General features: G+C 46.2%; 1 protein-coding gene across 6 annotated transcripts in view; it reads left to right on the top strand.

Moving 5' to 3' along the window:
• LOC124175394 (POU domain, class 6, transcription factor 1) overlaps positions 1-17,153 on the top strand; it is a 164,007-nt gene that overhangs the window by 81,912 nt on the left and 64,942 nt on the right. The window lies entirely within an intron of this gene.

Here is a 17,153-nt window from a genome sequence, read left to right as displayed (position 1 = left end):
GACTTCACTGACCCAGGTCTTGTTAGCATAATGTTCGAGCCGAGAGACAGAGTAGAAACGCGGAGGTGTCCTGACTGCCTGAAAAGTCTGTACACACCGAGATAATGGAGATACGACGAGTGAGATCGAAAGAGAGAGAGAGAGAGAGAGAGCGAGCGTGAGGGGGGAGGGAAAGACGGAGGAGAGTTCAACAGCCCGGTGATTTGGTAACCGAATAATTTCATTCCTCGATTCCTTATCGAGTTGTTGACAAAATCGGCTTCCCGATTCAGGCTTGAAGATTATTTCCTATGCATGTATTTAGTGAATAAATCTCGTGCTGCAGCTTTTTTGGCCTGGTCCACTTCGAAGAGAGATAGATACACGTATAATCGCGGAAACAACGACGGTCGCTGTATAAACTTCCGGGTTTAATCGCTCGACGCGACGAACAAGACATTATATTAATTTCACGCTTTCGGCGAAATTGTTTACTGGTTTACCGTCTAACAGCCTATACGCATGAATTATGCGGAAAATTCTTGGGGCTTGACATGTTTCAACCGGATTCCACTTCCACTTCCGCGCCTGAAGCTTCTAACATTGTTTCTATTTTATATTCAAAGCGTTTTGTTCGCCGTATACATGCACGTGTACAGCGCCACGGCTCTGCCATCCCCTGCAGTCGTAGCTTCGGTCAGAGAGCTTGTCCCATCGCTGAGCGCTTGTACACATAAAGTTTGATCGCCTCTGCCGAGAAGAATGTTCGTGCAGCGCAGGGGAGGCGGCGAGGACAAGGTAAAAATGGCTTTGGCCAAAGGCGGCAAGGGGTGTAATGCAGATTCCACGGATCCGGACGAATGTTGATGCATCCAGGTGTATATCCAGGCGTCCCGGATGTATACTCGAGGAGTTATTCGCGTGTGTGGAACGCGCAGTCTTGGGAGTTGCCTCGTATATACCGTGTTCATCCATTACGCTATTATCCCCTTGGCAAACGAACCGTACTCTCCTCATCCCCGCTACTGCACGCATAGACTTAATACCCACTGCTAGCACGTGTCTGGGCAAGTAATTTACGCTCGCAGAAACGTTGAAAAGTAAGCTTGCTTGACCGTCGTTCGGTTCGCTGCGCGGGTCAAAGATCGGACGTTTTGTTCGAGGTTCAAGAGTAGAAACCATGAAAATGTAAGGGGTTGATCGGACGTTGGAAATAGACCCCCCTCGTTATCTCGACAATCGTCGTCGCATTAAGCCGCGTGATAATTTTTCCGATCAGTTTCAAAAAACGCGTGTGCCTGCACGGACGAAGATATTTATCATCTCTGGTTGTATTTCACCCGTGGAAGCTTTTAACGGCTTTCGTTTTTTCTTTTCCTTTTCTTTACAATTTTACACTTGGCTTATTTCACATTCCCTTCGGTCGTATTCTTGTCCTTCATTTCTTATTCAACAACGCAAAGTGCGAACTACGTTATACCTTCATTCGCCGCATTCCTCACCCGAAGGGTAATATCCACTTTGCGGTTCAAACTCGGTGTGGTGTGCTTATAAGTGCGCCTGTCAGTAAGTGATTGAAGGCAAACGATCGACGCATGCCCCGTGGGCCCGTATCGCAGTGGACTGCACTGCGGGCATCGTAGAAGCTGCGATGACGGGGATGGGATGAAAGAACGTCACCTTCTCATTCGCTTAACCCCCGGGGCTCGTTTCACCCGTCTCAATTGCGTCTCGATCGGATTTCACTATTATTATTACGATTATTGTTTGGTAGTTGTCGGTGGCAGTTAGCTGCGCAATGGTACGATTCAACGACGAATCTCGCTTCGAAAGGGGGCAACTCTTCTCAGATGCAATATTCATCGACGGTTGCAGCAGCCTTCGGACCTCTCGGTTTGTCGGCGCCGCGGCCGTAAATAAATCCGTGCTTCTCACCTGCGAGCTTGCGACCACCTACACCGATTACATTTTCTATTCAAATTTTTGTTACCATCGCAATCCGGACGCTGCGCGATAGTCGAATTGCGAGACGTAACAAATTCGGTAAGTAGAACGGATTTCGCGGGGGAAGGTGAAAATGGACGAGTGAGATTGGATGAAATTGCGTTTTTGACACGTACGCGGAGCTTTTTTTCCTCATTCTATCGGTACGTCGGAGGGGGGTGGAGGAGAGAGAGAGAGAGAACGAGATGGTTTAACAGGTGAAGCGGCAATAGGGTGGCGGGGGTGAAGCTGAAAAAAGCAATATTCCGTTGTGCGGGATAGCTCATTTATTTCTCCGGGAATATCGACTGGACGGATGGTACGTTCGGCGGTGTGGGATGCGTTTCTGTGTGATGGAATGTTTATCAATATATATTAATCTCAGAGATCGGTCGGATAGCTTATGCAATCACCACGGATGTTCCTTTGTACGATTAAATATGAAAATACTATTTCAATTCGCCACTGTGTATGCGGTGTACGCAACTCCCTCAATTCGCCGTTGTGCCAGGGTACGTATATGTGTATAATATCATCGTACGCCTACGTGTATGTGTACGTACACGCACACACCATAAATTCGTCGCATTCAATCCGTTCGTACATCAATAGATCGCGCTGCCGTCCATTTTTCCATTAGATTGAAACTTGATTTAATTGAAAATCTGTCAATTTAGGAAAAACCTACCACCCGTTAGATATAGTACGGCTTATATCGACGTTCCGTGTGTTACTCGGTGCTCGTTGCGATTCGTTGAAACTTCCGGTGCGTCGTTTCGTAGGTACCTACCGATGACCCTCAGCCGCGCCAACAACATTTTTGTTTTTTAATTCGAAATCCGGCGCGTGAAACCGTTCGCTCTTCTACGATTATCCGTACAACTGACGCGAGTCGTAATACTTGGAGTACACTTACGTGTAGCTCCTTCAACGATAATCATGATCAATCGCGCGAAGTGAGAACTTGAGAAGAAAGGGGCGTAATCAAAGTTTTACGATTCTTTTCAAGTCCCGAGAAGAAATTGAATTACCTGGATTCTTAGCGCCGAGGCTAGAGTGCGAAATTCGATTCTTCGTTGGAGGAATCTTCTTGATTTGCGCGAAGGTGTAACGCGTGGAATCCTTCCTTCCTTCCTTCCTTCCTTCCTTCCGGTCTGCAGGGATGCCCGCGATCCGAAGGTTCAGCCGTGTTTGGAAGGGGAGTCGAGCGTGCAAGGGTGGACACGCGTTGACCTGCAGCCTCGGATTGAACCTTGGGAAGGTTTTAAAGTCGAAAGTAGTCCCGAAACTCCGTAGAGCCTCGGACCCGTGCACACAAAGTGCGAACTCCCAGGCGGTGCCAAATAACAACGGGTAGTCGCATAAACAAGAAGACAAGACAAATACCTGGTTCGCGGCGGCAGCGGTTCGGGACTCGGAGTGGACAGAGTCCGGTTCCTCCCACTCTGATCCACCCCATGGTCACGAGAGGCGGGATAGACGGGAGGGGCGGAGGGTGAGAGAGACTCCGGTGGTAATTTCACGGTGTCTTGCATCCCTGAGCCCGTGCCATCCACCCCCGTCTATTCCCTCCGCGGTATATCCGACACCCGCGGAACATTATGACCGACGCCCGCGCCGTATGCCGTCGCTCTCTGCTGCATTAATTATGCGCGAGTGGGTATGCAAGAACAATCATTGACCAGTGCTCACGTGCAGGCAGCAGCTGCGATCCTTCTCCTCCGTACGGACCTGCTAATTGGAATCCGGGAAGTCCGACGAGTCAGCGTCCAACGAGTGCGTTTTACGCAAAGTCCGGCGATACACGCGACTTGTTCCGTTCCATTGCGAACGTATCCGAATAAGAACCGGGTCTGATTCAATTTTCCCCAGGCCTTACAGTCCCTGGTCACTTCCCGAGGGCTACAAATTTACTTACCTACGTATGTATACGCGTACGAACAGCCGATCCCTTGGCCCTTGGCGGTGCACACTGCTCTGACAAATTATACGGGCACGAACTTGGGGACCCCGTGCCTTCGGAGTTTTTCTTTGGCCTATCCGCCATCCGAATCATAAATCAAATTATCAAGAGAGATTAGATTTCTGTTTGGCTTCGGTCGAGTTCGAACGTAGATTTGCCGCTGCCGCCTAAAGCTTCGGAGTTTCTGTGTGTAGCGTAGTAGCTCTGTTCCGCGAGGTCCAACATTAGTTAACGATTAATCAAGGCGCTTGTAGCTCAACATATATCATTAAACTAGTTAGCGAAGTAGGGTCGGCCAAGTGTGCTGACCACTGGCTCTCCCCAACTACCCCCGAACAACTCCACCTCTCCTCACCCTACCAAACCACCGCCCCACGGCGACGTGCTCGCCTAACAAACTAAACTCTTAGGACTGCCGACGCCGCCGAGTTCTCACTCAACCTCGACACTCCGGTTCCCCACGTCTGAGCCCCGGGATCTGATTTACTCGTTGAACTAATAGTCATCGTGTGGGGATGGCCGCATTTCGCAATCAGTTTAACCGTCGCCGGAGTTTCAACTTCTGCAACCGTGGTTCGTACAAGGTGCGGATTATGTTTAGTTATAGATGTAGCACCGGGGCAGCAAAGTGTACCAAGAGATCTCGGGAGGGTCGCTTTCTCATCTTCGCAGGAATTATTCAACGGGAATGTTGCTCGAGATCATTTGAATATGACAATGCAAACGATCCGCTCAATCCATCAACTGATTTTCTCGTATACTCGTAAACATCGAATAATATCCGTCTGTGTAATGTCTGTGGTATAGGTGTAATACATCGAAGATATTCCGATGTTAATTTCGGTGAGAAAAGTTGGCGAATCACTCTCTTCCCTCGACGTATATACCGTAAGACGCGAACCGTGGCCGCATTCCGTATTCAAATTCGGTTGTCAGTTTACTGGCATCTTCCCACGGGAGTAAGAAATCGATCAGTGATTTCCCGCACAGTTCCGGCAAAGGTTCGACTCGTTCAACGCCCGTAGTTTCAAACTACCACTTCCCGACCTCCTTCCTCCCTTTCTTCGTTTTTTTTTTTTACAATTACGCCAGCTCGCCGAAAGCTCAAAGCACGGTGCTTGCAGCAACACGCCAACCATTGCGAACCGTTTCTCCCCCTTATAAATCCTCCGTAGAGGGACTACGCGGGCACTAATGTACGACTGTTTGCTAGTATAACTTGGCCCTGACACGAGGAGCGGGTGGCGGTCGGCGGGCAACGAAGGTTGGGGTGCTTGTCCCACAACGGAGCTAAGCCAGGCTAAGGCTGGCCCGACCAGCCATTCCTCACTACCCAACACACAGCCCGGCGATGCGCTTGTCTTTGCTTCTTATCCCTGAGTAAACTTCACCACCAACGGTTCACGAGTGCTCGACCGAGATAGAGATTCGTCGATGCGTTTATACACGCCCGGGTCACCACAGTCAGGGTCTCTTTTCACATCCACCCTTTTTCGCCCATCGTTACACGTATCTATTCTCACGCGTGAAACGGCAGGAAGAAATCCCAGATACCCGAGAGCTTCGTCTGTCGTTTGACCACCGCTGTCCGGATCCAGGAGATGGTATTAAACTGCCACCAGCCACCCTTCCTCCGGAGAGACCAACGACGCTGCAAGGTATACACGTGCACATGTGCATCTCCGGCAGGGCGAGTCAGGTCGAGACCAGGCACCGGTGTCCGGCGGTGTCGTCGGCAAACGTTTGCTCGCCAAACAAACTCCCGGTGCATCTCTCCGCGTCCTGCAGGACCAGCAGGACCTGCACCAACGCGCACGCGGACACATACACGGATTCCGTTTCCCGTCGGCAAATGAGACGGTTCTCTCGTCCTAAGTACAGATTTCACGGAAGGCTGCTACCGTCCGAAACCTCGACGTGTTCTCATCCTCGTCTTCTGGAAACGTTCACGTCCACTTCGGCGAATGGTCAAGACAGCGTGGCACAGTTCGCGTACGGCACCGAGACGGAAATCTGTTGTCTACAGTTTAAATTAACCGTTCATCCCTTGTAGCGCAGGACTCGCGTACGGTCTGGTCAAAAGCATTTGTGGTGCGGGACGCCCCAGAGTGCCTGTGACATCGGGTTGCGATTCGCGATGGTTTTTAGATTTCGGGATTAAAGTCATCCTTAGATATTTTCATTCGCGTATAGTTGCGATCGGAAGGCCGAGGACTACAGCCGGTCAATCCTTGTCCCTTGAAACTCGTCCCAAAACAGTACCGCGACTACGCCAGCAGGGAAACCCGAAACAGAGCTAATTCGCATGCCGAGGATTGGGGAGGGCGAGGGTGGCGAAACTTTAACCGGCGTAGCGTTGAACCCCCGCGTATTTAGGCAACTCCTTGTGTTTGTCCAAAGAGGATCCTCCGTCGAACCCTGGACACTCCCCAGGGATGAGAAAACCGGACGTACTATAACTGGTGCCTATCTCGCGGACCGTCCAAGAATAAGATAATCCGTTGGCATACACCGTCCGAGACTCCCCTGTATTAATGTTTGCGCTGATATCTGTAAATAGCTATTACCAGTCGGTTGGTTCCTCGCGCGGGGTTCGGTGTATCTCAGATCTGGAACGAACCAACCGGGTATAGTCAGTGATGCCGCGCAGCCTCTTCTCGGGCTTACGTCGTGTTTGGATATTAGTTGACCACCGGGATTGGAAACTTGCCTAAGGCCTTCCCAGGATTATACAGCTCTCGGACCTAGCTCGGCGAAATGACTTAGCGACGAGAGTCCTTGTGCACCGATTTGCGGTGTTGTGACACTATCGCGTATACATGTACCTGCAATATGTGAAATATCGTTCATTTTTTCCACCAGGTAGGTCTACCTTTTCCCGGATACTTTTTACCTCTCGGCACACGGTGAGATACGTGTGTAACGTCAGACGGTGTGCCGGATCAGAGTTTTTCTTTTTTCTCTTCTATTCCGCGTTGTGTCCATTATATATATATATATATATATATATATATATATATATATATATATATATATATATATATTGTAACGTGGCATTTTTGATGCCCGTTACAAGGGGCTCCTTGAACCCTGGGCGGAACCAAAATTTAGGAATTTCCGAAATTGAGTCGCAAAGTTTTTGCAAAATAGCGCCGGGACTAGAGTCACGCATCCGAAACTACGAGAGGGGACACCTTAGCGAATAGCGTAAGATATTTCAGGTATTTTTGTTTTTTTTATTTTTCGAGCTACAACAGCATCAGGCAAGAAGTCGACACCGAATTCGAGGAAATTGCGAAGTGGCGGACTAGCGACAATCGCGAAGGAAGGATGTCGAGGCTGCGGAGGGGGAGCCGACAAGCAGTTGAGACGAGAAGTTTGAGTATTGAGTTTTGGTTGTGTTTGAAATATAGGAACGTTTGCGGATTCGTTTAGTCGAGATGAGTAGGAAATAAGCTTTAGGTTAAGTTATGTTGTCACGTTTAGATTTAGGGGAGAGCTATCGAGCATATGCCCGAGGAATAGCGCATTAATGATTTCGAGGCGTGTTAATCACGCCAGGCGCCCAACAAAACTTCGCGATATTGTTTTTAGATCCAGGGTACATCGTGAACGCCGATTTATTGTGCACGCGGTAAGTTCTCGGTCATTTTCTCCGAGTGACCGAGGAGCGGGAAAAATCCACGTCACAATACATACATATAGATATATATACATACATACACACGTACGCATGTAAGGTCTTGAAAGCGTGGATAATGGAGTGTCTGCCACGCGCAGACTAAAACCAAATCAAATCACGTCTGGGCGAACACTAGCATTGGTGTTAACTGGACGACGTCGAGTACGTGTATGCGCTAATAATTCCGTTGCAAACATGTATCTAATGTACTCGTTACGACCTGCAGGATCCTTCCTTCACACGGAGATCAGTGCGGTCGGGTCCGATTCGAAATCTTGGACCAAAGCCAGCCAGCGAAACGAATCCACGACCGTATTCTTTCGTCGTAATTTTATTTATAGATCGAACGGTCGAAGGATCTTGAGGCATAATCGAAGCTTTGCAACACGTACGTCATCTACGGCTGCGTATGTCCTTTTCGACAAGGTGCGGAGTAATTTCGTCGATGGATAACCGGACGGGATGTACTACGAGGTTGCGGCACGTTCGATTTTATCCACGTGAGCGGTAGCTGACCGGACGGATCGACGTATTATAGCCACTCGACACGACATATTTAAATTATACTAGGTTGTAATCAAGCCCGTATATACATGCTCACATATATGTGTGTATATATATGTATGTGCGCATTGGCACCCCGGCGTAATTCCACCAGGAAATTGTCTTTCGAACGGGTGATGTGCGTAATCGAGGTATTGGCGCAGGTATATAATAATATAACCCTGCTGGCCGACTTTACTACGCCTGGATCACAACTCGGCGAAATCGCCTCCAGCCTCCCGAGTGCGTGCAACTTCACACACATATGCAGAAATGCGTCGTTGACATTTATGCACCTGTAACGTAACTCGCCAAGCTCTGTCCCCGCATGCTTCAACTAAACTCCAACCAGGCTTATACTTTTCGATTTATCCCGGTGCCGCTGTTATTTGAGGGCAGGTGCTTGAGAAAAAGTAACACTTCAAGATCTTTCGTTTCGGTTTTATTCTGATACATTTATGTCCGAGTATTTCGGGTCCAATAAGTACACGAAGTCTGAATAACTTGATAGACATCTGAGGTTGACAAAATACGTCAAGGAGCGCCGGATTTGCGTAACATGTACGTAACAAATTATCGTTTGTTCGTTTTTTCTGCTAATTTCGTTATCGTGGTACGTGGTGACGATAGAATGTTTCGAACTGCATTACAAACGCTTCGAATTCGTTGGATCTTTCCACGTCACACCTGTGGCTACGGATTGTGGTCTGTGCGAATGCACGCACGCTGGAATGTGAAATGCCAGCTTCTCGCCGGATCTTTATCGTTATGTTAGCCCTGCGTTTCAAATTGCTCTGGGCAAAGTAGCGAAGCTACTGAAGCGCCAAATTCGACCTGCAAAAGCGTAACGCGCAGGTCCGTGTAGCTGATTATTAACAACTTTGACTATCTGTAACTGGGTTGTAATCAAGGTGTGCAACTTGCTGTGCTAATCGATCGATCCGACCGTAGAATGCTAATTAACCTCTGAGAACACTTCGGCGCAAAATTGGTTTTCGTGCGAATAACGTGTCTAAGAATACGCGGAACGTACGGAACGAGAAGATTCTCAAACCGATGAACCGTTCAGCGAAGTTGATGCATCTCGTTTTGTACGTAACGAGGATTTTTCTTAACGCAGAGTGAGAGACAGTATGCACAATGCACATACAGCGATACGCGACATAACAGAGAGAACGACGATAACAATGAAACAATGAAGTTTCCCGGGGTCTAGTATCGCCGCGCGGTTACGACTGATTTGGGTTTGTCGTGGGTATATCTCGACTGCCTTTTATTAGCCCGGTAAAGCTCCGAACGAGCTTCACCCTCGCGGGAAAGCCGGGCCAAGTTAACCAGAACCGAGCGAGGTAACCGAGCCCGCGAATCCTGAAACGAGTGCCTACCTAACCTTGGTGTAGGTACCAGTCGAATACGGTGTAACGCCAAGTATGGATGGGTTACGGTGTGTGTAGACGAGGGGCGAGCACCCCGCACCGTTTGGTGCTAGGTTCGGGGGAGGGGAAACGCCGAGTTTATACCTATAGGTATGCGGCGAATTGCGAGTAGCAGAAGTGCGTATTTACGAGCGTTTCCGACCATAAACCAGCCTCGGCGCTGATTTTGATACATTCTCTCAACCGAGTGGTATCTCACGCGCGAGGTGGATACGACCTATGCAGCAGCCGTGTTCACCAAGAATTTATAGACACTTGAAACAGGATAGCTAGCTAGCTAGCTATCTTGCGTTATATTCCAATGCCCGTGAAGGTATGTTGACCTTCCGATACCGATCGGCGATGCGTGCCGAAGTGCGGTGGATGCGGCGAATCTTTATCCGGAACAGATGCTGAGAAAAGAGTTTACTTGTCGTTGACGAACGTCTGTTGGGTACGGCGAAACGGATGTTTCTTTGCTACTGTCAAATTTTAGTCGAGCCGAATAATGATCGACGAAATTTTGGTAACAGTTAACGAATCACGTACGCGTCGTTGATCGGTCAACCGCTCTTTGATTTTCGCGCGCGTTAACGTTGCAGGTATTTCGTGTAATAGGGGCTGCTGTAAGCGCGGTTGTCGGTTTATAAGCGGTGTCGTTTTAACGCCGATCAACAATTTCCCTTTGACGATCCGCTGACGGGTGACGCGAAAATTCAATAGGAAATAGTGTAATTAATTATATACGTAATATCCCGGAAACGAATGACAAAGTAGATACTCGATATATAACCCACCGACCGCGTGCGTCACGAGTCTGTGCGCGCGCGTGTGTGTGAGAGTCTAAACATCACGCCTGCTTCGTGTGTGAACCTCATCTACCCCGCATGCGGTGTTAATCGACATCGATCGACGTCATCGTGCCACCACCCCGATAACGGTAAGTAAAATAAAGTTTACAAACCCAACGACGAGATACGTTCAGGTCCCAGTTCCGTATTCCGTATAATTCAAACGAATTTTCTCATCGTTTCTCTTTTTCAAATTCTTTCTATGCCATGTCCTCTCTCTTTTCGTTCAACAACGCGCACACGGAATAAGCTTTTAGGGAAGAACTGTATAAAAATATATTCATGACATCATTTATATTTGTATAATGTGAATAAATGTACAATGCCGGGGAATCGAGGGGATTCGTATATCTTTTATGGCATACATGTGCGTGTATGCGTATGTATATATATACACAATATATACATATATATATATAGGTATACGAAACGCATTCTTGCGCCGACTGGGCAATCCAATGCAGGCACGCGTGATGATGCTACAGTGGCGAGAGCCGGGCAGTGTAAACGCTACGTCGACGAACTGTACCCGCATATTTATATAATACATATACCTACGTATATCGTAATCACAATATTATACCGAAATTGAAAAGGACGGGACGTCCACGCGTATAGCGTCTCTATTTCAACGGCTATCCTGCAGGAGCTTCGACGGTAACCGTCCGAAATATTCATTACATGTTATGACTGTGATAAAAATTTCAATGCGCAATTCGCTGCCGCGATACAGAGCTCTCAGTTTTTCGTGTTTTTATTTATTTATTTATTTTTTTTTTGCTTTCTTCACCCCTTTTTTCATTTTTTTTATCCCGCGTGTATAATTATTTGAAAACTGATGTCCCAAGCCCTCGTGGCTAATTACCACACCGGCGGCAAATGGCGGTTTGGAAAGTTTAGGAATAAAACCGCTATAACCCTGCACCTTATTATACTCAGCTAGATGGAATACTCGCGAAACTCTAAATAAGCGGGTGACTCGCACATTAGCATAATGTATGTTGCAATTATATTGTAATAATTGCCAAAGTTTCCAAGGAGAACTTGTTCAATCTACGCGTCGCGATGTTCGCTATATCGTTTCACTCGTCGTCGTTTTACGATTACAAAACTATCGCGTCGCAGAAAAGATTCGGCCGTAAGCACAAACTTTTCACATTGTACCCGAATTCTTCCACCTTTTGCGACTCCTTTCTCCGAAAACAACCTGCAGTCGTACGCAGGGTACAACCCGCACCCTGTAAACTCGTATAACCTTACACACCCCTTCGATGCAACATGCTGTTGGGTGAAAGTAGGCGGTAAAAACTCGCCGGTTGTGTTTTACCTGCCTCGAAACGCACCGCAGCCGTGAATATTATAAGGGAAGCGGGGGATATGCGACGGGGGTGGAGGAGGAGGCTAAACTTTCCGTTTGCGAGGGGTTGAGAGTCGCTCGTTCGAGGGTGGCTGTTGAAGTTGGGGCGTCGCAACGCGTCTGTAAAGTTCTCGCCGAGCTTTTTTTTTACCAAGAATTAATCACGAGGAGGTGGCGACTGTTCTTCTTATTAAACGGCTGCAACCACAGCCGTTTACATTCGCTCCGACACCAGCAGCAGCAGCAGCGGTAGTCGCGACATCCGGCAATTCAATTTTCACACCGAGAGCCGCGCGATTTGGGAAAATCCAACGCTGCCCCGAATTCGCTCGAATGGAAAGTTGATACCCTTCTTACCGGATATCCGACACAATAATCGACGGGAATAATTTAGGCGCGGTAAAATTAGCCACGATTATTTTGATTTACCGAACGCGAGGTGGGAAAAATTTACAACAGCACGTTGTGTTGTTATATCTTTGTTTCTAATTGACTTATAATACATCAATTTTCACACGTATACGCTTCAATTTGCGACGTGCCCTTCAGTCGTGAAACTTGCGTAGAGTTCAGAAAGACGATCTACGTTTTTTTCTCTCTCTCTCTCTCTTCTGTTAGAAACAGTTATATTTTCAAAGCATACACGTATCCTGCATTTGTGTGCGTGTCGGGGAAATTGTGACAAACCATGTGATGCCAGGTGGAAAGCACTTGAATGTATAATAGTTGTAAATTCTTTATACCTGTATCAGCATGGATGTCCGAAGAGTGGCGTTGATTGTCAATTTATTGTTACTTGTTCCAGTTTTATTTTCCATTTTACTTCTTTCAACGCTAACTTCCTTGATCGTGCTCCACGTGTAACGTATCGTGTCGATGAATACACGTGCTCGAATCATGCAACGTATGTATATAAAAACATACGAGTTCGCTTAGCTGTGTAATAGGCATAGGAACCTGTCTATTTTTATTGAAGGTAGGAAGGTAGGGTATTCCGTTGACGCTCAATTCTCACACGAGTAGCCGACCGAAAATAATCTGCGAGGTGGGAAAATATATGTCAATGATAAACATACGATTTTGCTAGCGATCGGTCGATTATTCTTTACGACTCGTTATATTTTTAAGCTCTAACGCCAGCTATGACGGTTCCGTAACCGATGCCTCTTCGCTTATTCTTTTTCGACTCTTCTAAAGTTACACGCAATGTGTAATACATGTGAAACTACAAAGACGTGGATAAATCGCCTCGAACCATTTGCCGTTACCCTATCATTACGGTTTTGCAATTACGATTACCTAATGCATTATTCAAGCAGGCTTGTCGGATCGACGAGTTGCGTACTTCTGTAACTGATCGGGGAAATAGAGTTCAAAAGTTTTTAAAAATTGTTCGAAACTTTCCCAAAAATCCGACTCGAGAACCAGATGTACATATTTTTTTGTTCGAAACTGTTCGAAACTTTTGCAGAAATCTAACCGGAGAACCAGGAGAGGCGATGATGCGTTATTTATTTATTTAAAATTTTTTCGAAAAAAACAGTCGACCTCGTTTATTTTCAACGTGAGACCTAATTAGCGACCGAATATTACTTCGTTATGCTACACAAATTACGGTCGGTTTTTTTTTCTTTTTTTACACGGCTATGCGCTGTTACTTTTCATTCGTGAAAATACAGAAGGCTTCAACTTCCGTGGCAGTTGGACATTGTAATCGGAAAGTGAGCGTAGAGGATAAATAATTACGGCATGAGAACCGTTCCCTGCAACGGCGTGACCCCCCAAGCCAAACCGGGTGCATATAATGCGGGTCGCTGAATCATTGTTTAGTTTTATATTTCATCCGCGTTGAGAAGCGTTTTTAGAACGAGGATTAATCTATATACGTACAACTGATTATATCGTGTGTCTTTCATGCCGCGCATTAACTGCATGTTCGTACGACAATAATCGCGTGTCGAAATTGTGCGACCTCAATTTACGATTTTTATGTGGTATATATTAATTATTGTTATTGTTACTGCATTGTTATTTTCACCACGTTACACGCGAAGAAAAGCCCGTTCTTTTTGAATTCAAAGAGAATTATTTCAGCCCCGTGTTTTTGTAATTCGAGGTTGATTTTCTCAGCTCGGACAGATCCGAAATTTCCACCATTTAATTCTGCCTGCCTACCTACGCGAATACGAACGTCGACAGCTAATTCCACGTCATCTTGATTAAAAATCTCTTTCACTATTCGCCGAGCAATAAATGCCAATTATTTTGCGAAAAATTGAATATCGAGGTTCGAAAGCTAGCATTGGGGTTTGAATCATTTTTTCCCCCCACCCTTCGCGTTATACATACTCCACGTGCAGGAGTGGAGAATATGAATTAGATCTCTTATCTGCAATTATTGCTTTTCAGTCCGCTTAGTTCGAAAAATATCCCGTTCGCAATCCGGGCGAATGTTACCCCGGATTTTACGAAACGTTTACAGGTATACACAATATTACGCGTTGTTCGTGACAACTGCGAGGCTTTACGCCAACAACCTACCGATTGCATCTGCATTCTCGGCCGATGCAGTGTATCGTATACCCGTACACACGGTACTAGCGTCAATTATTTTATCCAGAATAATCAACGAGGCCAATATTATCTTGCAAAGTCGTCGCGGAGAAGAGCGCTGCACCAACGGCGTATGCATGCGCGATACACACATGTGCCAACAACAGAACATGCATACATACATATATTGGCACGCTTTGGCGCGGGGCTTCGCCAAATTAATCGCCTTACACTTGGCCTTAGGACCCGCGGGTGCGGATTGTTTCTCAATAGGATTGTTGCCCCGAAATTGGGTTTGTACGGACATGCGGGTGTAGCTGGATTAGGAAATAAACAAGAGGCCAATTTTGGGGTAAAATTTTCTCGATTTCTTAAAAATACATTTCCCGATCCCGGATCACGATGACAGGTATAGGCCGAGGCACGATACGCGGCCGAGCTTAACCCTTCACTTCGGTTCGGCTTCTAACCATTTTTCCCCAACTTATTATCCGGGGCGGAAGTGACGATGACACAAGCTGCGATACGATACGCGCCCCCCTTGAACACTCGCGCACACACACACACGCAGCCACGCACGCGGACATTACAGAGCTGAGCTGGAAATCGCGCGGCTCCCTTGCACCGTCATCACCGTCCGCGTGGTACCCGAAACGAGGGTGTATAATTCAAGAGTTTCATTCCGTGTGTATCTCCTCCACATATTAGGCCCACGCATGTGCGAATATAAAATTCTGTCAGGAATAAATTTCTCTTTGTTTTCCGACCCTTCGCAGGCGTGTGCTTCACCTTTTGTGGGAGGGTAGGATTACGATGTAATCAGCGCGTATTACGCAATTCTGGTACCTACCTACTCGTAATGTACAGTCGTATTAAACGTGGTGAATATACAGATTATACGCAATACCCCCGCGTATTTCCGTACGAATATAATGCTGCGGTACCTGCCCGATGCAGGCTTACGTACAAGTATATCTGCCCCGCGCAATAACGATTCCTAAAAGTTGACTTAACTTTTCGCTACGAGTTGGAAAGAAAACGTTCGAATACGCATTCGCCGTGGTTATTGCTATTATGATCATTATTATTGATGTTGTTATCGTTATCGTTATTATTGTTTCCAATTAAAACGTGTCTGAATCCGTTAACTTTGGCGAATGGGGAAAATACAGTTTGAACAACGTACACCGCACGTTCGTTTCATTTTGCTTCGCAAATAGATTTGCCTCGGCGATGTAGAAAAATCTAATCACATTAATCGTAAAGGCACGCGTCTTTGGAAACTTTAATTTTATGATACCACATGGTCATTCGCATTGAAACTGTCATTGAAGTAACGTCTTCGGTATTCGTCGTGTGAAATTTGTGGGAATACTTTTTTGCCGTCCTGTAAAAAAACAAAAAGGCAAAATATTTAATAGGATTAAAAGTGGCAAAGATTAAAGCATAAATAAATGCAAAAAAGTATTGTATCTGGTTCGGAACCTTACGATGGTCGATTAGTCATTGCGATGATAAAAATGATCACTTTTTCACAAATTAAAATAAATTTCGATTCATGTGACTACGATGAAGTTTATTTTTGACAGTACGAAAAAATTCAATGTCTATAAAATAATTATGGTTTTTCTACAAGTAAATAAATCTGTTTTATCCCGCAGATGCACACGTACGGTTGTTCCGAAACTAACTAAAAGTTTTATTTACGGTCAAATCAGAAGAATTGAAAACTTCGGTAAACAAAGAGATCGGAGCAAAATTCTAAGAGATAGATAGAAGAGCTGGGCGAGAGAGAAAGAGGAAATGAGAACGGAAGAGGGAAAAAGATATGCCAATGGCTCTTCGACGGGGCAATAAAATTAATTTCGTTCAATTTAGATTAACTTCGTTTGTAATCACGTGAAAAATAAACACCCACGAGCTGGAAGATAATTCGAGTCTCCCCCGCGGTTCCCCGATCCTCTCTTCCAATCCTCCGTCCATCCGTTCGTTCATTCGGTTGTCCGGTTCTCGGCTTGTCCGTTTCTCTCGAATCCGGAGCTGCAGGCCAGGCCGAGGAGCAGGAGGAGGCGTCCTTTTACTTTTTCAAACGTGACGTTTTTTGTGCTCCGGGATCTCCCGCGTACCCGCGCCGCGGTATCAGAAACGAAACGAGTGAATGCGGTGGAAATAAAGCAAAATAGATTAAAAAAAAAAAAAAAAAAGCTACCCAAGCTGTATTAAAAGGCTCACTTTGATTCTTGGATGAAAAAAACCACTATTTCATTAAAATTCTTTCATCCATTTACTCCAAAAGTCCGCTCGGTCCTTGCGCCGAACGCTCATTCAACCTACGACGTTACATCGCAACGCCACTTTCATCCACGTGTTATTTCTTGTCTTCTTCTATTTCTGTCATTTTTTTTTTTTTTTTTGTTTTTATTTTTCTTTGGCTCGAAGGATTTTCACAACCGTAGAAAACACCGCAGTATTCTGTCCGTGACTTTTGTAAAATAAAAATGAAACGACTCTTGCGTTCTGTTGAAAGCAGAATTGTATACTGAAAAAAACGGGCATTTCAACGATTATTCCTTTTTAAATAATATTTCTCTGTTTTTGCGGGTAGAGTGACGTATATATCAATCGGACAGGGTTTGAAAATCGTTGAACAACAAAACGAGAAACGGCTGTAAAATTAAAACCGTATAGAGTAGGAAAAAATAATCAGATTTCCACGTATATTATTAACGGAGGCTCGCCTGCCTCCCCACCTCTCCCCTTTCACCCCCCACCCACCCACCCGCCAACACGCGAGCTTTCGTACTGCCCTCCACGGTATACAGGCAAG

This window comes from Neodiprion fabricii, chromosome 2 (assembly GCF_021155785.1).
Source record: "Neodiprion fabricii isolate iyNeoFabr1 chromosome 2, iyNeoFabr1.1, whole genome shotgun sequence".
Classification (NCBI taxonomy): Eukaryota; Metazoa; Arthropoda; class Insecta; order Hymenoptera; family Diprionidae; genus Neodiprion; species Neodiprion fabricii.
Note: the sequence above shows the minus strand (reverse complement) of the source record. Positions and strands in the feature narration are given on the sequence as shown.